Below are 27,032 nucleotides of genomic sequence, written 5' to 3'. Positions count from 1 at the left end.
CACCCCCGCTCTTTATGTCCCTCCTCGCCGCAGCGACGACATAATTTGCTCCTATCTATGCCTTTGCATTCGTATGCTTTATGGCCGGACTCAAGGCACCGATAGCACCTATCCACTGAAGGCGGCTGGGGTATACTAATAGGGCATACCGACCAGCCGACCTTCAGCTTCCTTTCTCGGTAACCTTTTTGGCATCCGCCTTCAGAAGCCTGAGGTAGGCTACTTGGGTGCCAGAGGGTCCATCTCTCAATCGCACAGAGGCCCGCTCGATTGTGACGTCGCAGTGCTCCTTAACGGCTGCGACAACGTCTTCTGCGGTCGTGAACTCGTCCAAGTGCTTGCACTGGAGAGTTGTTTCCGCACCTAGCGACCTGATTTGGGCGCCCTCACCAAGGACCTCTTGGGCCAAGGCCTTGTATACTGCACTTGATTGTGCGCCTCGCTTCAGCACCAGAAGCATCTCTCCCGTGTTAGTGCGTCTTACGCTACGCACATCCTGCCCAAGGGCTGAGAGGCTTTCGGCCGCCTTCATCGATTTTAGGACATCGGCGTATTTGTCCTTGTCGGTTTTTAACCACAAGGCTTCGCCTCTGTCCTTGGCCTTCTTCGCAGGCCGCGGTACCTCCGGTTTTGGTGCCGGCTTTTTCTTGGTGACCAGCGTCCAGGGGTTTGAGCCCCCCTGCCCCGGTCGTGCCGGGTTGCTGGTACCATCGCTCTCCGCCGCGAGGTCACTCTCGCCCTCGCTTACCTCGCCCAAACGGCGTTTGACCTTGACGGTTGCACGCCGAGTGGTGTCGGTTTTGGCACCCTCGCCTGGCGACTTCCTAGGGCGCTTCGCGTTCGATGCCGTCTTACGATTGCCCTTTCCTTTTCCCTTCGAGGGGAACTCGGTCGCCGCTCCGATCCACGTGGCTGCTCCGTAGAAGGTAAAGGCCACTGTCTGTGAACCTCTATCGACCTTCTCTCTTTCCTCCCTATTGGAGGCCACTGTCTGGGTTTCTCTGTCGGGCCTCTCCCGACCTTCCACCCTCTTAACATAAGCCTGCTGTTCCTGTCTTGCGACACGAACAGCTTTCCGGAGCTCCATGAGGCTCAACTTCAACTCCTTGGCTATATTCTGCTTTCCGCTAGCGAAGTCGATTATAGAATCGAGTTGCTTCGCTACTTTGCGCATCGCAGCTATTGGCCCATCCGATGCATTGGTAGGGCTATTGCCTACCGCTGCTGGGGGGTCACTGGTGCTTTCGGATGCAGCACTCAGCGCTCCACTACTCTCCCCACGGGGGGGAGACCTCGCCAAACCACCTCTAGCGAAGGGGTTTGGCACCTCCGTTTGTTTTGTATATTTATTTTTGCTCTCCATATCAAATCCCACGAGTCGCGCGAGAAATAAATGTCCGCCACGCCAGAGCTCCGCATTAGCGTGGTAAGGGACGCTTACTGTGGGGGTTGCCCAGGTACCCCACAGGCTCCGTTAACGATCGAGCATCTTTTTCACCCCCTCGATCACTCATCCCTCGGCACGGGTCGCTTCCCGCCTTGGAATTGGGGTTATGCCCTACCTTGCTTTACGTGGTGATCTCGGCCCGGATCATCACAACCATCCTCCTTTACCAGGGCTTTGGACCTGTAGCTCTGGTTCTCAATAGTTCCATGTACGTATGTTATTACAGACATGCTACTATTGAGATCCGTCATTCGCTAGCGAAGTTAAATGTCTGTGTGTGTATGTATGTGTGTATGTATGTATGTGTGTGTATGTGCGTATGTGTGTGTATGTGACCAAAAATGTCACTCATTTTTCTCAGAGATGGCTGAACCGATTTTGACAAACTTAGTCTCAAATGAAAGGTGCAACGTTCCCATAGGCTGCTATTGAATTTCTAATGGATCCGACTTCCGGGTCCGGAATTACAGGGTGATGAGTACGAACACGCAGAAAATGTCGATTTTAATAAATTCTGCAATGAATGTATAAAGGTGAAAATTTTTCCAAAATATGACCACAACTGCTTCGATTGGTAGTATTAGGTCACTAACATCCATTCAAAGTCTATTTGGCCACATTGGCCACCATCATCGGTTCCGGAAGCCCCGGCGGAAGTATCTAAATTCAGAATAACAGTCACATCGGTTTCTCGGAGATGGCTAGACCGATTCGACTAAACTTGGCCTCAAATGAAAGGTATTGCGTCCCCGTAAATGGCTATTGAATTTCATCCCGATCCTACTTCCGGTTTCGGAGTTACAGGTTGTGGCGTGCGATCACATAGCAAATTGTGATTCAAACCGATAGTCCGATGAAAGCAAAAAAGGTAAAAATTTCGCTAAAATGTCTCTCAAACAACTTAAATTTGCTGTTCTAGGTCACCGACGGCCAACCAAACTTTCGTTGACTACATTGACCACCATAGACGGTTCCGGAAGTGCCCGGGAAAAGCGGCCATCTTTCAAAATTTACGAACTCACATCAGTTTCCCTGAAATGGTTGGGCCGATTTTCACAAACTTAGTCCCAAATGATAGCTATAATATCCCCACAGATGTCTATAAAATTTCGTACGGATCGCTTATATGGGTCCGGAAATATAGACTAAATCGTCCGGTCACATATGAAATGCCCATATAAGCCGGAACTCAAATTTTTTTTTCAAAGGGGGGACCCCATGAAATTTCAGAAATCGAATTCGTATTTTTGATGCCAAACATCTTTAAAATGCATGAAACGTCGAGATTTTATGTTATCTCGAAAAATTTTTTGCCTTTCTCATATAGAAAGGTTATGCAATCACTCTGAAAAACGTCAACCTAATCCCGGCCCGGAGGGCCGAGTATCATATCCCATTCGACTCAGTTTGTCGAGATCGGAAAAAGTCTGTATGTGCGTGTGTATGTATGTGTGTGTATGTGTGTGTGTGCGAATGTGTCAAATAATGTCACTCATTTTTCTCAGAGATGGCTGGACCGATTTGCCCAAACTTAGTCTCAAATGAAAGGTGCAACCTTCCCATCGGCTGCTATTGAATTTTGGATCGATCGGAATTCTGGTTTCGGAATTACAGGTTTCAGAGTGCGGCCACATAGAAATTTCTCATATAAACTATAGGAAAAATTAAAAATAAAATTTTTATTTTTGATGCTAAATGTGTTCAAGGTGCATGAAACGTCGAGATTTGATTCAAACTCGAAAAAAAATTTGACGACAATTCACTTTTTTGGATTTTGGCACATTTTTGCCTTTCTCATATAGAAAGGTTATGCAATCACTCTGAAAAACGTCAACCTAATCCCGGAGGGCCAAATTTTTTTTTCGACTCGCATAAGGTTTCTGAATTTTAACAGGGGCGTAGTTGATGGTTTACGGAGAGGGGTTACACCCCCCCTCTACTGTTCACTCCCCTCCTTTAAAAATCTCCTTAAATCACCCCTCAGACCACCACCCCATCCAGTCCTCATACCCCTCCCTTTCAACCCCATCATCTTTAAACCACCACTATATCACAAAGCATACCAATTTAAGCTGGGGAGTCGTTCGTTCATGGGACTTTCGCCCTCCTCACATACCCACCCCCGCATGACAAAATGAGTTAGCAAGCAGATAACATTGATCTAATGCTGATTAGGCTAATGGAGTATGATATTTTTTTGTTTCAAGTGTTTCACCGTCGACACGTAGCTCATCAAGTTCGTGGCTGGCATGCCATTGTGTATAAGTGCAGTGTACTAAGAATGTAATGGACATTTCCACAATTATGTTGAACATAAAAAGCCTCCGTGCCATAGTTTAGAGAAATGAGAAAGGCACAATTGCACCGCTAGGTGGATTAAAACAGGTTTTTATGTGTAAAACTCTCTTAAGAACACAATTATGCCAATGTTCAATTTTCAAAACAAAATTACACGAATTGAGAGAAAAATGTAGTTTTAGTTTTAAACTGGAAATATAGCATATTTGGCAACACTGTAACCAAAAATAACTATTTTTGCTAGATTCTCTGACTCATTTCCTTTAAAATGCATCTCACCGATTGTGTATAGGCCAAACTAAACCAAACATATGAATAAAAGTTAATAATTGATTATTTTTTTCTATGGAAAATTTTCCATGCGCGGTTATGACACGCCATACAAATTTTGTCATCTATACACACCTATGACACGTGTGAGTGCGACTTTTGTTTACATTTATAGTCAAAACTCGCAACATAGTCAACCGATCTGCCTCAGTTCGTTTCTGGTTGACTGTAGCATTATTTATGTAAAATCCATCTGCAAATCTTGAACTGTATATCCACGAAATCAGTTGATGCTAAGTTAGATGGCCAAATTTTGCCTCAACTATGCTCTGACTTTTTATTCAATTTATTATAACTCCCGTAATTCTGCTTTCTCTCTCGCATTGCCTGTTTTCAAATGATGTCGGGCTCAAGGTCAGTGTATAAATACAGTTTCCTATAAAACTCAGCTAATGGTAAAATGAGTTTTGAACAAGATTCGACATGAAATACTCCGACTTTCCGTTTAAAAGCATACACATCCGTGACCGTTATCTCGAAAGTTCGCCCAAATAATCTCAGAATTGTGATATTCGTTACTAGTAACAAGTCTTTCATGAAGGACTGCCGCGTCTACGTATCCGTTTACAAAGTTGAGATCGATGGCGTGATTACCGCTTCGAGTTTGTCATGCATGGATCTACTGGAACTGGCTGTTTCAAAGATTCTTTGCTCCAGTGGTCGAAGCTATTGAATGACAATCGCACTGGACGGGTCAAAATTGTGAGTCCCTTCAAATTTGTATCGGGTTACCTTTTACGGGAATGCTTTGCGTTGATTTACGTCTTTTTCGATCCTTATTTCGTTTGCCTGTTCGGCTGTTTGTATCGCGCTCCATGCATCGCAGAATTGCGCTAAATAGAAGCAATTGGAGTATTGTAGCAATTAGGCTAGGTGTGACAACTGCGCAGAGTATTATGAGGATGATTTTTGCATTGGGAATGATTTTTTTTTAAATATTTTCGATTATAGATCTTTTAACCTTAGGGTCACGCCTCTTATCGGATTCGAGAAACCTATTTGGAAAAATCTCTAACCCTATGTGCGGGGTTGGGAATCGAACCCGGGTGAGCTGCGTACAAGGCAATCGATTTATTAACTGTGCTATGCCCGTCCCTCGGGGGAATGAAATGCTAAATGTGTGCCTGTTGTGGGGACTCTATATTATCTATTTCCCGCGTATAAATAGCACCCGAGGAATCTGAGGTGTTCCTTCAAAGATGCTATAAGCACTCTTTCGTAGTAATACTCAAAAGCTCCTAAAAGCTATAGTCAATCAAGATTCTTTGTAAAGGTTCAAATTGTTCACTTGGGAGGTCCTCAAATATAACAGTTCGAGAGATCTTCGACACAAAGTCGAAGAAAGCATCTCCTGGTTCTCGAAACTCGAGTTTACAGTGTGTCCAGGAATACCAATGATCTCATGTGACATTTCAACCAGATATACAACCAGTCCTGCAGATGGGCCTAGGTTAGTCACCTGCAATTTTGTGATATTGCGGAACGCCTCTCACCATCGAGAACTGTACCTGTGACTACATGGGTTGTAATCTCGATGATAACTGATTTAGTTTACTCCGCGATGTTTGCTGCAGCTTTAGGGAGGTGACCTGTTTTTCTGCGCATGTTTACATATCTGCCCGTTTTTGTTTCTATGAATCTGAGATATCGAGCGATAATTTTCGCTATTTTTGTTGAAGTCTTTTTCTGGTACAACTCAAACACGTTCGATATATATTTTGCTATCCACTTTACATGTGAGAATAAAACCATTTATTGTGAAAAAAAATTTGAAGGAACCTCAGTTCTGCGTCCCTTTGGTGTTCGCTTTGGTGCCCTTGGCGGGGGCCAACCCGACCAACCGCACGCTACGGTTCTGCTACTACCCATGTAATTTCGATATATTTCCCCCATTGTTACACTGGGAACGACAGAATGTTCAAGTATTACACCAAACGCGCCTGTGTTGTGTGATAAATCCGGAAGTGGAGGATCCGCAGAATTGCGTGCCATCTGAGAACTAGTATCAGCTTACATACGAAGGTAGCCTGCGAAGCGTGTCAACGATCTACCAAAAAATGTACCGACCTTGGTAGAATGTCAATTCCACATCATTCAACGGATCTCGACGGTGGACACCATCCGAACATCGCGAGCGCAGAGAAAGCATTGAAACAAAAGAGAAGTGATAATCGCTACTGCGCCTTGGTTACGATCTTCGTGAAGAACGTGTTCAACAGCGCCAGCTGGATGGCTATCGTCGTAGCACTGCACAGAATGCGGGCTCCGGACTATTTGTGCAAGGTTCTGAGAAGTTACTTTCAAAACCGAGTAGTGGTCTTCGAGACAAACATGGGGAAGAGGTCGATTAGGGTCACGGCGGGAGTATCTCAGGGCTGTATACTCGGTCCAACGCTCTGGAATATAATGTAAACCGGAATGTTAACAATGTAACTGCCCAGGGGAGTTGAAATCATTGGCTTTGCAATTAGCATTGTCCTGACGATAACCGGCGAGACCCTCAAGGAAGTTGAAGGCCGAGACAATAGGCATCCTGGAAGCCTGGATGGCTGATGTCAAGTTGCAGTTGGCTCACCACAAGACGAAGATAAGCGCTAAGCATATGGGTGTAATAGTCGACGATCGGTTAAAAGCTCATAAAACTCCCATGGTCATGGTTCAATTTCACACCCACTGCATGGTGTTTTGATGATGTTTTAAATGAGATCAACCCATGAAAACACCATCAACATGGTCCGGCTGATTCCACATAAAAACCATATTTTGGTGCATTTATGGGTTTTTGATACCATTCTATGGGGTTTTCATGGTTGCAAAACTTGGCACGGACCATATTTATTGTCTTTTTAAGGGATTGTATGGTGTCTGAACCCATGAGCATATGCTCGGGATAGCTGGGATGCTGTCATTAGAGCGGTTACGAGTATGCTCTCCGAGCTGCAGAAGAATTGGCGATGTGACCAACAAAGTAGCGCCTTCGGCTAGATAGCCGCCGTGAAACCACAAATAGGGTTTCCGGAGAAATTCCGCCGCCGGAGAACTCTTCGCCGGTGTAGACTAGGTCCACCGCCGGGAATCAGTTAGGTAGTACGCGAGGTAGCACCGGGTTCGGGTCCTACGGGGCGCCAGTGGACCGGGCGTCAGATTATATCGGAATCGCCTCGACAACCTACCGGGTAGCTCGTGAGTAGGTTAGATCCACCGCCGTGGATTAGAGCGAGTAGATCGCGTCGAATAGCTAGCAGTTGGCCGCCAGTGAACCGAAAGCAAAACTGCCCGGAATCACTGGACGGACTTGAGCACCTACTGGCTGGCCCGTTGAGTAAACTAGGTTCACCGCCGGGGACTAGATCGGGTAGAACGGGAAGAAGCAGGGAGCTAAATGACTCACATGAAAAACATCGGGAGAAATCTACCGCCGGGGAATTCGCAGGGAATTGTTTGGCCAATTCCGGCTCCTTTTTTTCAAATCATAACATTCATAAACCCCTTAATTATATTCTCTTAAAATTTAAAAAAATACATTTGAACACGATGATTAATACAAGTATACTCGTATAAAGGTCATATGAACGTCCTAAGAATTTCATAAGTATATCTTATGATATCCGTAAGATTTTCCACGCCAAATCATAAGATAAACCACATTTCCACATGGGATACTTGTGTCACAAAGTCATAAGCTATTTTTTTATGGATTTCAAAAGTTATTTTACCTCGGTTAATAGAAAAATTAATTAATGTTATTACCCTAATCATCGAATGAAAGATGTAAATTTAAAGGTGATTAAAAAAAATCGTCACAGGGAAGAAGCCATAACCATTGTGTCCTTATTTTTTAACCATTTTCTGTAACAAGTTGCTCTCACCGAGAAGCCTGGGATTTTAATCAATTAGAAGAAATGAACTATGGAAATGAGCTCTTGCGTATTTTATTTTATCAATGAAAAGCGAATTCCCGTTAAATTTGTAAACATAAGACAAAATGGCGAGTCCGAGCGCCGTTGCTTGCTTGCAGACGAATCCACTTTACAAGCTATATATTTTAAAATATTTCGAATAGGAAAATATCCTTTCGCTCGCATATTTCAATTCAAAGTAATTTGTAATTCATCTAGAATGCCAACCTTTCTATAAGGTGGAAGTTCCACTGTGTATGTAAGTCATCTTGTACAGTCTAGAATCTCCAAAGATCGAAAACAATATCTATTACTTTATGTCCGATAGTCACAACATTGATTGATATGAGAGAAGCCTTACATTTATATTATCTGTTTCCTGGTAGCCGTTTAAGCTGCTGTATTTGCAAACCGCTCACGTGTCCTTATTTTTTTCTCCATCCAATGAAAATTCTATTTATTGCGTGCAATGAGAGTATCAGTGAAATAAATTTAAACTTTCATATGACGAACTGCTTCCAAAGAGCATACTAAAACTGGCGGATGCCTACGAGCTGCACTTTGCGATGTCAAACAGAATAAGCAAACGAAAATCAAATTAGAATACATGAATGGATAGCAAAAAATCATACGAAAGATAAAATGAGCGTGTGCGCTTGCCTACCAGCGCAGCACAGGCTTGGCTACATCAATTTCGAGAATGTCTCGGCTGATTTTTGAAAGTGTGCCATCCAACTACAGTATGTTTGAAATCTACGGAAGAAGGAGGCTATACTTCACCAGATGGAAAGAGTGAGAAAAGGTAGCTGTATGAGGAAGATATAGAGGAAAATTTAAATAAAGAGAAATTTGAATTTGAATTCGGTTGTTGAATTTAATTTTTCACGATTCATTCATTTGGAAAATCGAATGACTTCGTTGACCGAAGTTGAAGTATTTCACGTAATGTCATATTATCGCACAACTTACTAAATAATAGTTGAAGGTTTACTGTAGAATCCCTAATCCAGACGGACTCAAAGGGTAGGAATTGTCAATTTTCATTCGAGTATTTTACAATTTTTGTGTCAGTTTTGTTGATATACTGCTTCTTGAAAAGGTAGCAAGTTACTGATATAGAAAAAGTAATCAATAAAATGTGTCAATCTGAATAATAAGATCAATGAATAGATTATAATTGCCTTGCAGGACAATTTCAGAATCACACAAAGAGTGTCTCGTGCAATGGCAACCTTAAGCTGTGATTATATCATCCACAGCAATCTTATGTTATGGCAAAAACTTATACATGTATCTTAGAGATGTTCTTCGCTTTTCCCGATTTTCGCCTAATGACGAAACAAGTTTCAATTTGAGCTCTTCACCGTCAAGTAGCATCGTCTGTAACTTCTTCTTATGTTTTTGTGTGTATCATAGAATCGCGGGCGCGTATCACACATATGACATGAGAAATTGCCAGCGGCGTAAGCAAAATTAAAACGAAAATCAGAAAATAAATGAGAAAAGTTTTTTAATTTTTAATTCTATTCTTGCCTGCATTGCCTGTGTGTACTGAGATGAGGTTTTTCGTGCCCACTCGTTCCCCGACAACTGGAACTGTGCCCCTCCCGCTACTTTCCTGTCGACGACTATCCTAATTTATGAATTTTGAAACTTTCTCACACAATCTTCCATTTCTTATATTTGTGGTATCTGGTCTCTCTCTCTCCTGTTCCACGTCTAGTAGCTGCTATCGGTAGAATCAAACTTGCGACTGCGTGTCTGTTTTCAGCTTTACACCCATTTTCGCCATTAGACTGTTTGCCACAATTTTGCATAAATCTGATAATGTATTATTTTTAATTACATTTTCTCAATCACTAACTCCTGCGCAATAAAGTTTTGTTAATTTTTCGCCATTGTTACGCAAGCGGATAATCAAAAATGGACGAACTTCACAACTAGGTACCTAAATCGAAGACTGTTGAGAAACATTTTATTTAAAGTTAAAAGTTAGCTATATTGTCCATTTTCCCATGGAAATTAGATAATTCTATTCAAATCTAAACATCGTCCATTTGTGCTCGTTATATCTGATTATTGATTATTGATGCGTAAACGGGTAACTGCAAAAATGGGAAAAGTACGATCGAAAGTGATTAACAGACTAATCTTATAGCAATGAATTATTTTGCTAGGTGGGGCACATAAACTTTTCAGTTATTGGGATATTTTTCAAATGAAATAGTTGCAAACAAAATCAAGGACATATTATGTAATAGTCAACGGTAGCCCTAAGTTTGTGCCGCTGAAACACTAAAAGCAATCCTCATAATAAGAGACAATCCATTAAAAATATTTACATGTTTTTATTAAAGATCCATACAAAATGGCATAACAATAAAAAAATGTAAAGACCCATTCATAGGATAACCAATCCAATAATCCTAAAACTATGCGAACCGTTTACCTGAGCGTGGTGAACGATTGCGAAGAAGTGTCAAGCTGTTGAAGTTTGCTCGCTTTCGCGACACCGTTTTTTTTCGCTTGGATGTGTTATCCCTACTATCGCTGGGAAAACGGATGACGTCTGCGCTGAACTAAAGGTCGAGTAATCCACATATAACCAGTAAATTTCACGCCTTGCTAGAAAGGTTACAACAGCTACTCCAGTTTGGCCAAATTCCGGTACCTCTTGACCATCTCAGAAACGTCGTCGCGAAGATGGCTTTGATCCGTGTAATATTAATGTTGGCGGTCGAAATTTTGTCGATAACGGCAACATTGTCACGATTAAACCTCCCACGCCATTACTTAGGTTGTACCTTTCCCGCTTTCATCCCAGCGTTAGCAAGGAAACTGTCGAAAAAATGTCCAAAGAAGTTATGGGCGCCAGAGCGCTGTAACCGGACTTCAGCATGTTTTTAACAGTGTGGTGACGGCTTTTGTCTTCAACCTGGCATTCGATAAAAGCCAAAATAATGTATATTCTAAAATGTAATTAGGTTAAGCATCCTCCATTGGAACCAAGAGGTCTGTTGCTGACGGTACAACAAATAAATAAATAAACAAATAAAAAATAAAGAATTTACACGACTCTGGCCGATGTATATTCTCAATAGTATGACGAAACTTGCTATTCAGCTGATGAACACGGGACATGAAGGTTGCATGATCGATTGCCATTGCACGTGGACTTGCACAAAGGAAACATCTACTGGTCACCGAGACCGCACGATTTGGATTTTTTTCATTGGGTCTATGCCTGCGTTATGAATGTTCCAACAACTAACCTCAAAATCTGGACATTAAATAAAATTAAAAATATACCTTCTTACAGAAATATATCTACATATAAATATATAAATTGAAACTTCATGTGAATAAATCATACAATTTCTCTGGCGAAAAAAATACTTTAAATAGAATTCAACGCGAAAATTTCCGATAACACTAACGTTGAATTCAAATTCATCGTTATCGGCGGTAAAGTTGAATTCAGCGTTAACAACACTGATCCGGCAGTTACCATGTAAAAACCATATTTCGGTGCACCATTTTATGGTGTTTTGGTAAGACCATGGGTTGTATGATGTTTGAGCCCATGAGAATTTGCTTCCAGTCTTCCAGTCATCCAGTCTCCCAGTCTTCCAGTCTTCATTCAAATTCGCTACTGATACTTTTTGCATTTTTTAGGCAACCAGCAGTTGAGAAATTGTATTCTGAGATGATTATGACTTTTATTGGTATAGTTTACGATAAAAATACACTGAAAAAAATCAGTGTGGACAACTTTTTATGAAATAACTTTTTTTCGTTGAAAGTTTGAATTTTTGACGGTAGGTAGGGAACCGAATTACCTATCTTGGAACAAAATTTCATTCAAATCAAAGATGTTTTTTTGCAAATCGACATTAAATTTTTAAAATCGATATTTGTCAGTGTAGGAGTCGATGAAGAATTTTTTCAATATTTTAATCAAAAATTTGACTAATTTTATAAAAATCGCTCCCACAACATTTGTTTGTGGGATTTGTCATTAGGCATTTGAAAAAATGGTAAAAAAAATTGACCCTTTTCAAAAGACAGTCTAGATCATTTTTGGAAAACAAGGTATGATAAGTGGTTTTTTGTGACAAAGTTATCATGTACAGAAAGTTTCATTAAAATCTGAGAGGGTGCTGCCAACATTTGTTCGAGTTGGCGCGAAATTCGACAAAAGATATATAAAAAACCTTTTAATATGAGAAAGGCAAAATTTAACAGATTTAATAATGATACATTTGAAAGGTGTACAATTTGTAAGAGAATGACCCACAGGCAAATAACGAAAACAGATTTTTGAGATAATATTGCAACAAAGAGAACAAACTATAACTATCTCTCTCCTAATTCGGGGAAGGGATACATTTTGATAAATTGCGATAATGCGGCGATACGCATCACAAACCCACCTACGTAGAAGTTCCAAAAATCGTAAACCATTGTCTTTGGTAGTTGGAAGCAAAATGAATAATTAACATTTCAATGAGGTTTCCATTCCTATAAGGAATTAAAATCATTAATTTAAAATTAGAGTTTTGAGCAAATAAACTGAAATGTTTTGTATGATTTTGTATTGAACCGAAACTACACATATATACAACCTACTAGACCGGCAACAATTTTGACTTTTTTTTCGGAACACTGTTAAATTAAACGGTAGTTAGCTTCACATACCATTTGTTTTTGAATTTATAATTAAATTGGATAGTTTTATTCTAAAATCATTCGTAAAGTAACCTGTTTAAAAATATTCGTGTTTTGACTATTTAAGTATGTAATATTTCATTTTGTATAGAACAAGTCTTTAAAATACGTCAAAATTCCCTTGTTTCTTCATATTGCTATAACTCCGGTAGTTTCAAATCGATTTTGACCATTTATACGACGTTGTAAAGCTTATTAAATTTTCTTTTGAACAATTTTTGTCAAAAACCGGTCAAAAAGTATATTTAATCCGATGCATTTTTGAAAACCAAACGCCAACAAAAACGTTAAAAATACAGCAATATGCAGTAACAGAGATGAAACAGGAAGGCGTCGAAGGAATACGTAGAGCCGGTGCATTGTACGTGTATATAACGTAAGTATGCTCCAGAGCCTGGGCTGCAGAAGATAACGAATCGAATGATGCGTCTTGCATACTATATACAAATCATATTCACGAATGTGTTTTGACTCTTTTATCCGCAAAAGCAAAAATTACGATACCGATCCAAACGCATTTTCTAGTTACTTTGCTATAGTACTTTGTTATACCAAATAACAGATACTATTATTCGGCAGAGTTGGAACTTATACAATTTTACACAAGTTTCTCGCTTACTATGTATCGATATCTTGCTTTAAAAAAAACGCTATTTTTTTTGAATTATGTACACATGACAAAACACTAACGCTAACGGTTTTCTGGGGCACATTTGTACCCCAAACAAACTTTAAGCAAGCACTGTTAAATTGGTCAAATGAAACAAATAGGTTGTACCTGCCTTCATGGAAGTTTGATAATCAAATTGGTTTATGATAAAGATTTCTTGCAATTAAAATAAACTGTATCGGGAAAATAAGGATTTGGACTCATAAATTTGGTGGTACTTTGGTGTCATTATGGCGGCTCCAATTTAAAAAGGGCACATTATTTTTTTAAAAGCAGATAGTTTAGGCCAAATTTATTTTCTAGGGACTGTCTTTGTTCCATCAGACCTAAACCTAGCTTCACTTCCGCCAGGTTTCGTTGGTCATGACACTCATATGGTGATGGAATAATAGCACCATTATCAAATCAGTGGTACATATATGATACAAGCACTTTCTGTCAGATTGTTCCCGGGCTGAGCTGTTGCATGATCCGGATTCCTTCATGAAAATACATGAATTTTCACGAACTTAACGAAATGATCGCAAAAAATTTGTGTGTTCTGTTGAAGCCATTAACGGATTTTTAAAAGTTTGGAGTCGTTCCGAGAGCTCCATTGGAGATGTCGAAGCATCTCTATTGGCACGCATACCGTATAATCTAAAGCATAATATAACTTAGATACCCAATCATAGATCGTCCTAACGCTAATGATGGGACATCAAGAACACATCAGAAAATGATTGATACCCTTCGATACAGGTTTGACCGTTCCAACCAGTAACGTGGGTGACGTCATGTAAACAGTCGAATACAAATTACCAATTGCCATAGCTTAATTTAATACATGTAATAAATTATACGAGACTGCCTTGCAGGAATGGTTTCTGATAAAAAATCAAAAATTTTGGTTAATTACGACGGGCAAGGTTGTTGGAAACTGTGACCATTAAGCTTTCTGTTTCCCCATGAGTTGGCCGCTGATTTAACTTAATTTCCGGTTAAGATATCAACGATTTATCAAGTTTCTCAGCACGTTACAAATTTGACGTTCAATAATAGTAAATATAAATGCGGATTTTACTCGGCAGTGATTTGTTTTTCCATATGCAGATATAACTCAATGCGTATGGTGCTACTTCAGATTCGAGTGATTCTACTATTCTTAGATGAGTCAAGGGTCCAGCTCGGGTGCCTTGAATTAAAAATCTTCGAGATCTTTGGTTGATTCCCCGTATTAGCAAGTTAGATTAGGATCGGGCTTCTCAAATTTTAAATTTTCGGGTTCGGGTTTTCAAATTTTAATATTCTCGGGTCGGGTCGGGTTCGGGTTTTACATAATTTTCATTCTCGGGTACGGGTCGGGTTGTTAAGTTTAAAAATGTTCGGGCTCGGGTCGGGTTCGGGTTTTTCAAATTTTATAATTTCGGGCTCGGGTCGGGTTCGGGTTTTTAAATTTTCATGCGCTCGGGTTTGGGTCGGGTTCGGGTTCGAAAAAATTGAAACCCGACCATCTCTACTGATTTCACAGTAAAAAGATATTCTCATATAAAGTTATGTGTTGCCTCTCTTTTCGCACATGCTTAGAATAGCCAATTTCAAAAAAATCGGTTAGTCTTAAAAGATAAATAACTTTGTCGGGGAACCTCCAATCAATATGCAACCTTCAACAAAGCTGTTCGTTATAAAATATGCTATGTGGCCAAAATTTTAGAAGTAGACAGAGTTACAGTGGATTTTTTTTATTTAATTTTAAGTTTTTATTTCCGAGTTTCCATATACATTACTATAGAAACTTCAAACCTCTTGTGGGTGAACTAGTGCTATCGGAAAAAGTCAAAATTGTTGCCGGTCTAATACCTACGTTCAAATACGTGTGCGAAAAATGCGAAACAAATTAGAAAAGTATCATTGTTATTAAGGATTTTGAAACGAATTACCCGAAGAAAAAAATGAAAAATTAAGCTCATTTTTGTCAGTTTTTGGTACACGAACTGATACAAGAAAAACTAAGTCAAGAAAATCGCGAACTGCTTCTAATTTTTCGAAACATTAAACGAAACCAATGATAAAAAGGGAAATACTAGCTAGATAGATTCACTTAATCTTATTCAAACGAAGTTGCAAATTTAGTTGCCAGCCCTTTGATTGAGATGAGCCTTGTGCAAGGCACAAACACAACACACATAGACGCTGTTGAATTTGGTACGTATGGCGTGAAATCCGTCACATCTGGTTGGGCTCGCGAGATACACGTTCGTCCCACACGATTTCCTTGCAAATGTGGGCACATACATCTGTCTGCTAGTACATATGGCTGCCCGACCGAAGTGAGCCTTTGATGGAAACTTTACAAGTATGGAAATTAAATTAACATCTCGTCTGGCTACAAGGTAAACGTTGCTTGTGAAGCTAGGGATAATCTTCAACTGGTTACTAGAGTGTACGTATAAAATTGTAAATGGTCAACTACATAAATCTCCTTTTGAAGCATTTACGACGGAAGTTGCTTCTCTAGTGCAATGATGTGTAGGAATTTGATAATCGTATGATACTTTAGTAACTGTTCATACTGTATTACGTAACACACCACGCGTTTCACTGAAGATTTCGATACAGGAAAACCACGAACCTCCACCATTGGGTTCTGTCCAATCTGATACCTATCTCGGATGTAGGCTGCTCGTTAGTAGAAGAGTTGTGATAACTAAGATTTGTATCGCAAAACTCCTGAAAATGGAGGTGGTGCATTTTCACCAACAGTAGACACTATAACACTACAACGAAACCAAACGAAAGGACATCGTTGGTGATTGGAAGGCATAAAATGAAAATTGTCTATGGCACACATCAGTTTCGGCTCTGCCAACTCATGTATCGATCGCTTCTGATGCTGATCTTTACAGGTTCACGCGAGTAGCACAAACTTTTCGCTCTTTCGGCCGAAAATAGAGTGCTACATATAGGTAATAGTTAAAGGCTGGAATCAGTTTTCCTATATTGATGTGTCTGTCCCAATGCAACGCTGATTCCATCGGTGATGATGCCATGACACCTCGATGACGATGACGATAGTGATGGTGGAACTCTATAAACAAACATTTCTTGCATTCTAACAATCTAATTTGTTTTGATGTTCTACAATGTGTTGAACACAAACACGAAACAATCGAAAAGCTGATCCGAGAAGGAAAGAAAGGCTCACCATTGCTCTTTGTATTTGTGTGTATTGTGGACACGTATTCGGATTTTTGCACGAAAAAATAAACCCTTCAGCAAGATTTCAATTCTTACCAAGAACATGTTTTCGCACTAGGGACCGTTCATAAATTACGTATAGCTGTTAGGGTGGGGGGTGACTACGACAAATTCTGACAGGTTGTGATATATAGGGGAGGGGGGGGAGGCTAAGCTAGAACATTACGTAACATATTTTACTGAAGATAATAATTTTTTTTGAGGAATTTGTTACGTAATAGGGGAGGGGGAGGAGGATAGAGAAATTTGTGACACTTTGTTATGTGGGGGAATCAGGAATCAGAATATATTGGTTTGCATGGGGCGGGGGAGTCAAATTTGAGCAATGTTTGCGTTACGTAACTTATGATTGGTCCTTTATTCGTATAATCACACTATCTATCATTGGTTACAGCAGTGTTTGCCATCTTTATTCAACGCAATGGTTCAAATAATAAGACGCAAATTGGGACACCCGTTTCGAGTTTTCGTTGCGCTCTAACACGAGTATTTTAATCTTTTCAGGTTTTTTCGTTATTGTTATTCTTGGGAACGAAGCAAAGATTGGTACCAACTGACGTATAGGTATTCCATCGATTGAAGACCGAGTAATTTAAAGGTGCGGCATCCTTCTCAATAGGCTGAGATAGGCTCATTGCCCTATAGGTTTGTGGTATCAGTAGTACCTATTCCGAAAATCCCAGGAACACCGACCCATTATTGATACCGACGTATCGATACGGAATAAAAATATTTATTTTCGGTACAATGAAAACGTTCGAAATAGAATACATCTATCCTTTCAACGTGCTCATTTCATAATGTGGCCAACAAGGATAAGTAAGAAGCTTAACGAGAAGAAATACATTCCATTGCACTGTGTGGAATACCTTCATTTTTGCACTACTCGCGTTACCACGCCACAAAGAGAGGTTTGCACACCTTCAATCAGCAGATGAAATAGTTTTTTTCATCAATTTAAATTGTAATTTATTGTGTAACGAATTAGCAGGTATCTAATTTCTAGTATATAAAATCATCTTACAATTTTAGTGTGTTTACCCTCTGTGAGGTAAGATTCACACCTAACGATGGGTCTTGACGAGTAAATCCTGTAGCCAACTGCTTTTACGTTAATTTGTCTGATATCTTATTGTTGGACTATTTAACAATTTCGAAACATAAATGTTTATCATCGAAATATAAATGATTTATATAAACTTAATTTATCACTTATGCTCTATAAGTAGCTTTCAACTCGCCTGACATTAGAAAGTCACCCTATTCGTCACCTAGTGCTACCCATCGACAGTGCTGTCAAAATTGTCTATGTTAACAGTGTAGGAAAGTTGGATTGAGAGTTTGGATATATCGTCTGACGGTCAGCAAGTTGGTGTCAGTTACTGATGAGTGGAACACGAAATATTCAAATTAAATTTTTCTAAGTTAGATGATGTGCCCTCACGCGCAAATTGTATAATCATTTTTTTCGGACAAAAAATAAATGTTGCATACTTAAAAGTGAATTTAGCAGAAAACGCAAAAAATACTCAAAATTTATTTCCGATTTCCTACCTTGAAATTAACGATGGGGCAATAACATTAGTGACACAATTCACTTTAAAATAACTTATGTTTTCGCAGTCAACAATTTTTCCTTTCAGTTAGAACAAATAATTCGTTTTAGTAATTTTAAACAGTTAGTTTAGAACGAGAAAAGATTGAGATGATTTTTTCTCTACATGTTGAAGTTACATGCTCTTGAGTTCGTCCTTAAACACTATATGCATACATTAAAAAGTCTGCACAAGGGTGCCAAAACGATAAATCCGTTTGTTGATTTGCTACAAATGTTCCTAATTACGACAAATTCCATTTAGCTTTATTTATGTCATGTATATTATTATTGCGATATACACCAGTTATGTCTGTTGACATTTCTTCCGCGTACACATTTGAAGTACGTTAAGCAAATAGAATTTCCAATCGCCATATAATTAGTGCACAGTTTAACTTTTCGTGTGTAAACAGAATAAAATGTATTTCCTTTAATTTCAATTTTAATACTCCCCACATGTTACCACCGATGTTCTCGATGCGATTCGATCTTGTAGTTTCAATCTTCGCCACTCTCCAAATAGTCATACATCTTTGCACCCAACCAGCGCAGGATCAAGGCACAGACACCGCTAGTTAAACAATCGTTGATCTATAAACTCACCCTTGCCTTTTTGGTTCAATTTTCGCGCCAGTTCATAAATTGATAAGTAGAAAACTTTCCCAACCCAACCTCCGCCCGGCCCGACTGAAACCAACATTCTCTGGTTAATGGCAGCTCTCGGTGTACGATGTTTCACATTGCGAAATAAATTCATACAATCAGCCTAAACCCTAATTTATCGCAAGATAAATACGGCGCTGTTGTACTTCTCGGAAACAAATATTCACTGCTCACCACTCTTCCTACCCGGGTGGGTAGTTGATGTGCCATTCGTCAGAGCGAGACAAGGCGTATATGCGCACGCACACACGAGTATGAAGGCGAAAGATTAACAATTATTTGAAATTATGTGTGTTTTATAGATTTAATTAAAAAGGTCAAATATTTTGTTTTCGAATTCCTGTTTAAGAAGTCAGTAGGTACATACCTCGGTATGGGTGCGTATGTGTTAGGTACTGTTTTTTCTGGGAGAAATGGCTGTGTGAGTCCTTAGCGTATGGTAAAAGTTTATCGTAAAAGATGCTGCGATGAAGGTATGCGAAACGGTTTAGGACAGATTTTCAAACTAGAGCACTCAAGGCATAATGTGGATGAGATAAATTTGACGTATCTAAACGAGCAGCGCTTCGTGTTTTGGAAATGCGAGAGTGAAATACAGTGATCTTAGTAGCATTTTTTTTTGCGAAATGTGCTAATCACTGAACTTTAATTAAATATTTTCTTGTTGGTTATACATGTTTTGTATGGCCAAAACAACGAGAGAATATTGCATATATTTGAAGTAAATATCCTCAACAATGTATGCTCAAATTTTCATGGCAGTATGAGCACTACAACTGAAATTGCCGCTCTTAATAGCACGATACATCTGTGCATGCGTGCATGCTTCAAACTTTGAACGCGATTATCTCGGTATTGACTTTTTCGAAAAGTGTCCACGTGATGACCAAAATTACCAGTGATCGAAGGAAGGAATAACAGTTTGCGCCATCATTACCAATCTTTCCATAAATAAAATAAAACATCTCACAAAACAGGAGAATTCGTCACAATTTAAAAAAAAATCGCGAAACCCTTTCTTCAATCAATGAAGACTACTATAAACTAATGAGTTACCACATCCCACAATTTTCAGTTCAGCGAGATGTCGGTGGCATCACAAGCGATGAAAAAACAGCGTTTCTCTGACAGTAGTGAAATTTTTTCTTTGAAGTGCTTTATGATATGCACAATTTTATAACGAAAAGTTTGTGTTATCAACTTTTCCGAGCCATAGACTTGGCTATCTGGTCGGGCAAAATGATGAAAATTCCTAAAATATATTGGAAACTTATCGTATATAACCCCTTAACCAATCAACTGTTTGATTTCGATAACTGAGACAAAAGCAGCAGTGTTGAGTCAAAATCTGCTGAACGGACGTACGGGACTTGCTAATAGTGCTAAAGGCTGTTTCAATATCGCTTCGAACGAATTTTTCAGCAAAAAATATTGTTCTCTGTTCAGTGTAGTTCGATGAAACAATACTGGACTATATTATAGTCAGATCTAAATCTTTGCGGAAGTATTCCTTACCAACCCTTTAATCAGACAAGAACAGTATGGTAAGGACCAGCCATGTCAATCAGATCTGCCTGCTGGAGGCGTAATCAAATGGCTGGCAAAAGTTAGCGTATGATCAGTACGGACCCAAGAGCATTTAGTTCTCTTTACTCTCTTGACTTCCTATTTAGACGATCTTAAGGTCCAGTGTTTTTTCAACAGTTGCCTACTGGAGCAGTATAGCTGGTCTCTCGGAAGGGTTCCCTGTCAGAATCACTCTCTACAAATGCAGACGGATAGTGTCACCCACTAAAACACTGCTTAAGGCCAATTGCAGCGGGCCTTGATTCTGAATGTGATATTGAGTTACGGTTCAGAACCATCGCGAAGGGCTGGAGCGTTTGTATGTTAACGTGTTTGATCGCGAGGGATTTTGTATGTCGCGTGTTCTAGCATGTATGTAACTTCAAGTGTATAAATTTGATGTTGTAACCGTGTGACGATTTGTGTATTCGCGTGTGTTCTTGAATGATCGCGCGGACCGTGAGTATGATACTTAATGTTCAGTGGTTTAGATTCTAGAACAGAATGAATTCCCCCATATCTCTAGAATTCGTTATTCGTTAATTGCGTTATTTTTTGATTGGTCCAACTCAATGCATGGGCCAAGGGTAGTGACTTCCGGACGTGAACGATTCATGGTCGCGTTAACATGGGCGTTTGTAGGTTCACGTTTCAGACAGCCTTAGTGAATGTATAAGGGCTAAAATGTTGACTTAATTATCGGAGAGTTATCAAATTTGTGAGAGCACAGGCTTAGGCTTGCGTGAATGCTCGTGAAGGACTTAAGCTATGTATGTTAATATGCTCGCGTGTATAAATTCGATTTCGTAAGCGATGACCAGGTGCATATTCGCGTATGTTTTTGAATAGTCGCGCTAACCGTGAGTAAAATACTTAATTTTATATGTGCGATTTAGAATCTATAAGAAAGTGAGTTCCCCTGTATCACTAGAGTTTCCGGTCATGACGCCATGGAACGTGTTGTCTAGTGGATATCAGCGTTATTTTTCGATTGATTCTAGGACCGAGGGTAGATACTTCAGGACGTTTGGACCGCAGGTAATGAGCTTCAGCAACTACAAAGTGTTAGGCCACACAGCCACTTATTGTGGCAATAAAAAGCGGCGTGGCAAATCCAGTGGAGGATATAAGGATAACTCTTGTAAAAAAGATACTGAAAGGTCTATTTACTGCGGGGGCCCTCAGCATATTCTTCGATCATGCCGTGCGTCCAAGCAACGCGAAGATGAAATTAAGCGATCTCCTAAGGTACGCTCGAAACGATCTTATGCAGAAATGCTAAAGAATGCTTCGCCACTAGTTCTTTCTCGAAATTCCTATGTTCTTTTGGCTCGTGTTATGTAAGAATCTAACCCGGGGCAGCCCAGGCAAAGGAAATTCCCTATCTTCTCTAGACTAACTCATAAGTGTCCCAAGGTGTCCTCTTCTGAGAGTGCGCCAATAATAATAATAAATCCAACGGAAGTGCTGCCTTAAAACCGAAGTAATTTTAATTCTAAAAAAGAGTATCCACCACTTCCAGGGACACAAAAAAACTCAGGTTTCCCCTTTTTTCGAACAGCCTTTAAGTTCAGTAATGGACTAATGAAATTTTCTGCCATCATGGACTTTCAATGTTTCTGGAAAACTACTGATACGTTTTCTCCCTATAGTGCAAACATTTCCTTGCAGCGATCGTATCCTTCGATGGCTAAATCAACGAACGAGGTCACCGATTCGGTCATTGTTCTACAATGAAATTACAGAAGTATCCTCTCGTAATTTGATGATTTAAAAATTTTACTACAGCTTATAATGTGAAGAATTTGAATTATCTGAAACAAGGTTACCTTCTGATATAGATATCGATTTCCACAACTTTAATACAATTCGTTTGTATCGTGTAAACCGCTATAGAGTACTCGAATTAAACTCCCTTCGCTACGACATTGAAATTGTCGATTGTCAAGTTCTAAACAAAGACGACCTTTGCATCGTTCCGTTAGAGCCGCGGTAGGGCACCGAACGCATTGTAATATTGCGGAATTCCAGCCAGCAACGCGGCTAGTGCTAGGAGACTTTATCTTCATGATGATAAGAGATCAACATTAATCCAAGATCTTTGTGACAATTTCAACATGACCATTTTAAACACCATCATCTGCACACGCAAGTGCGTTGGATTTATCACTATGCTCGACATCTCTAGATAGATTGCATGTGGGAGGTGATCCTTGATCATCGCGCTTGCAACCATTTACCTATCGTGATTTCAATTCCTAACGGTTCAGAAATAACCAATGTCTCGGATGACCTCACACGAAACATTGATTGGAAGAGCTACGCGACGTCGATTTTTGGCAAAATTGAATTCACTCAAGAACTTCCTCCGGAGGAAGAGTACTGCATTTTGGCTGGCTTTGCTCTCTACAGCGAGAATCCAGACTAAAAGACTAAACCAGTACCCGGCGCGTCCACTGCGTATAAAGCCTTCCGGGATGACGGGTTGCCCGCTAGCTATCGACAGTATGCGGCATTAAAACGCGAATGAAGAGTTTGATGAAAGCAAAAAACGCAGCTATTGGCACCGGTTCGTTGACAGCTAAACGAGTAACATCGATAAGCACTCTTTGGAGCACGGTTCGAGGTATGCGCAATCGATACAATACCTACGAAAGCGTAGAATATTCAAACTCTTGGACGAAACTCAGTTTACCATGGTGGAATTCGCACTTGTTTTCTTATCAAGCAACACGCCACGTGGTTAGACATAAACAAATTCAATTTGTTGAAGGATCTGCCTGACTGCGAAAAATCGCTTGTTGAATTTTTAACAAGTTACTTGATAAAACATCGTCCCTCATGACTGGAGGAAAATGAAGATCATCGCCATTTCAAAACCAGGAAAACCAGCCTCCAACCACATATAGTATCGGTCTATATTGCAATGCTTTCCTATATCCCGAAGTTGTTCGAGAAAATGATTCTGTTCCGCCTCGACAATTCGACGAATTAAATATCAGACACAGACAACAGAAATTCAAACGGCTCATACTAGTGAACAGCAGATGACATCAGTTTTCATGGATATTAAGAGGGTTCTTGATTCAGTTTCTATCAACGTTCTTTCTTAGAAGTTTCAGATTTGTCTTCTAATTTCTGTAAGAGCGCTGGGCTCTGAATATGCGCTAGCTGGTCGGCCGCTTCTAAATGGTCGTAAAGGCTTTGGACAGTAATGTAAAAGTCAATGATTGTATCTAATCTATCAATTTTAGGCGATACACAGTTTTCCACCTTTTCCATAAGTGATTCAATAATTAGGGCTGGACGTCCATATAACATTTCTAGCGTTTCCATTACCCGAGGGACTGAGGCCGGTAGCAAAAGGCGACTTTTTACGGAACCTAAAGTTCTGCCTCTTAAGGAACGTTGAAGTCGAACTAAATTTTCTGCATTGGTATAACCACATGAGTCGGTAGAATTTTTAAACTGGCTAAGGAACAGTGGCCAGTCCTCGGCGTTACCGGAAAAAACAGGCAGTTCTCGTGTCATGACGTGTCTAGCAGCCAGTTGTTGTGGGTTTGGCCCTGGCGTTGGCTGAAACGAATGGACTGGTGGCGTTGATACTGTAGATCTAGCTGGTAGGGTGCACGGTGACCGGGGATTATTCGGTCTGCGTAGAACCGGATCAGAATTCGCATACATAAATGGTTCAGGTGGGGCGACTTTCGATGCTACCCACTCAGAGATTGATGCGTTAGTCTCGCGCTGAGGGCTTCTGTTGTATAAACTAGCGGCATCATCTTGCTGGCAACTTTTGGCTAGAAATGCGTTGTATTTTTCTTTTAGAAAAGATCTCTCCAGAGACTCTTCCTCCTTCAATCGTTGCCGCTCCAATTCTTTCTCTCGGGCCCAATTTTTCTACGCAAGGCTTGTTCCTCTTCGAGCTCTTGCAGGTCTAAGTCATCTTGTCGCATCAAATTCTGCTGAGGATATGACGCGTTACATCTCTCACAAGTCCAGCCCGTGATTGTGGTTATGTCAGTTACACCCTGTAGTATATACTGGTCAGCGCATCGAGCGCAAAGGACCTGCAGTCCACCCTGGAATTCTGGGTTGATACCAGTAGATCCTAGTTGTGAATTCTTTGCTTTGGGGTCTTTAGATGAATGAAATAAAAATTTTACAGAATGTTGCTTCTAGCAACGGTTACCACTTTTCCCTTAGCAGATCAAACAACGTTAATACGTGAACAATCAGCTGTAACTGAAATATATTTTCATTATTTCATTTGTTTCCGAAAATTCTAGTCTTACTTACAATTTTTAGTGGTATAATCAACAAAATTTAACCTTAAGTATAGCCTTAGTTCAGCTTAGTTTAGTTCATCCAATAGACTGTAACCTAGGTTAAGTAAAGTTAAGTTGAACTTAAGTGTTTTAAAATCTAGGCCCATACCTCTTGATTTACTAACTTGATTTAATTCACACATATTTTAGTTACAATAGAAATTTACTTTAGCATTAGAAAATTAATTTGGAATTGGAAATGTAATTTAAGTAATTTTAACATCAGCCACATGTGAGCCACTATTGTGCTGCCTTCAACGATAACTATTTTGTCTTTATTCCCCCTCAATCCATCTACCGAAAGCTACAGTCGATCGTTTATCGATCATGCCTTTGACAGATCGATTTTTTACCCAGATTTTTCAGGGGCGATGTAGTCTCTACTCGATCCTAATGGCTGCGTGCTGTCGTCGTAACAGTGCATTAGGTCACCCATGCTCCGACGTAATTTCAGGAGTTTTGGTGGTGGTGTCTTTCGTACAGAAGCATGTTTGTTCTTTTTCTGATGGTAATGAGCAAATTCCTGTTTCTGTAAAGTAATATGTGTAACGCGAATCAATTTACATCCGATTTCTAAAAGCTTGGTACCGCTGGAAAGGGTATTCAAAACCCAACAAAGTGGTATGACGGTTACCAGTGTAACCTTATATTTGTTTGTGTAAATCGTGATTGTTTTCCAAAATATGCATTGTTGGCCGAGTTTTGTACGGGGCTGGTTGGCCGAGTTTTAAATTTAGCGTAGAGCAATGTGCACTTTGATATTTGTGAAATGCTAACCTTTCTCAGAGTGAAATTTGATATTATGCTAATATTAATGGCAATAAGGAAAAATATACACGAGAAATAAGTAAAAAAAATAATTTTGAATTATAATGAAAATTAAATAAGAGATTATAATTATTAAAAGTTGGAAATTGTTTAACAAAAAGATGATCCCAATATTTTATGAATTAAATGCCATAAAAACTTTGCATTTCATTTGTTACGACCTCGTCCCAATTAACGTCTGCCCCTTCAATCCTGAATATTTTCCTCCTGAGGAGTTTCTGGCAGGATTTGCCACAGATCGACCCAACCCTGAACAAAACTCATCCATTAGCACATAATCTGCAATGTAAGCCTCCCAGTAGACGTCAGACCTTTCCCCCAAGACAAGTTCACGATCTGATTCGAAGAAGCGGCAAGGTCTTAAACGCCGATTGACTCAAATTTTGACCGATTCCCCAATCCAACCAGCATTGGAGGAGAAAAATGAAAGCAAACGTAAGCGTTCGCTGGTGGAGGAAAACAAGCAGCAAGTGTTGGTAAACGGTTAACTAAAGCTGCCGAAACTAAGTCTACAAAGGTTTAAAAGACTAAAAAGTGAAGAGTGAATTTTATTTTCTTTACGTACATTCGAAAAATGATGTTTTACATTTCTTATAAAAAAAATGTATAGAATTCGCTCAAACTTTCAAGAATTTTTCCGAGGCCCGGAGGGCCGAGTCTTATATACCAATCGACTCAGCTCGACGATTTGGGACAATGTCTGTGTGTGTGTGTGTGTCTGTGTGTGTGTATGTAACGGACAAATTCTCATTCGTGTTTCTCAGCAATGGCTGAACCGATCTTATCCAAACCAATTTTAAATGAAAGAACTAAAAAACAGTATGAACGCTATTAATTTGTTTTTGATTCTGATGTTTAGTTTCCAAGATATGAATGTTTGAATGTGTAAAAATGGCGTTTTTTGCCGTTTTTTTCAATTATCTACCGAAAATGACAACATAGATTAACAATTCATATGTTTTTAGACAGCTTTAACGAATACCTTTCGAACAAGCTATAGATTGTTGAAATCGGACTATTATCAAAAGAGATATTTAACATTAAATGCGGACGAAAGATTTTTATCATTTCCCATTGCCAGAAATATGACCAAAAACATGTAATCTATTATTAACGCCAAAACGGCTTATTTTAGGTCAATAGTATCTTCGGAGAATTTAATGGAGGCAATATGCCCTTTCTTTTGGTATTATGCTTTTGCTGATTAATCCCCCTATGAGTGAGATATTTTCACAAATTTTCTTGGAAGTGATTATATCGAAATGATGCCTTCAGCAAATTTGTAGCTCTTACTTTTGCGAATAACTTTACTGAAGACTTCAAACATCTATTTTGAATACTTTAAAAGTTATGGCTTGTTGTTTGCTGATTATTCTTTGTCGTCTATTTATTTTATAATCCATTGAAATAAAAGCCAAACATTATTTCGATAAATCGAATT

The 27,032-nt window shown here is 39.6% G+C and overlaps 1 protein-coding gene across 7 annotated transcripts in view; it reads right to left on the bottom strand.

Annotated features, from left to right (window-relative positions):
- Positions 1-27,032, bottom strand: part of LOC131676604 (TOX high mobility group box family member 3-like) — a 275,645-nt gene that overhangs the window by 141,907 nt on the left and 106,706 nt on the right. The gene's annotated exons all lie outside the window — the stretch shown is intronic.

Source organism: Topomyia yanbarensis, chromosome 1 (genome assembly GCF_030247195.1).
Source record: "Topomyia yanbarensis strain Yona2022 chromosome 1, ASM3024719v1, whole genome shotgun sequence".
Classification (NCBI taxonomy): Eukaryota; Metazoa; Arthropoda; class Insecta; order Diptera; family Culicidae; genus Topomyia; species Topomyia yanbarensis.
Note: the sequence above shows the minus strand (reverse complement) of the source record. Positions and strands in the feature narration are given on the sequence as shown.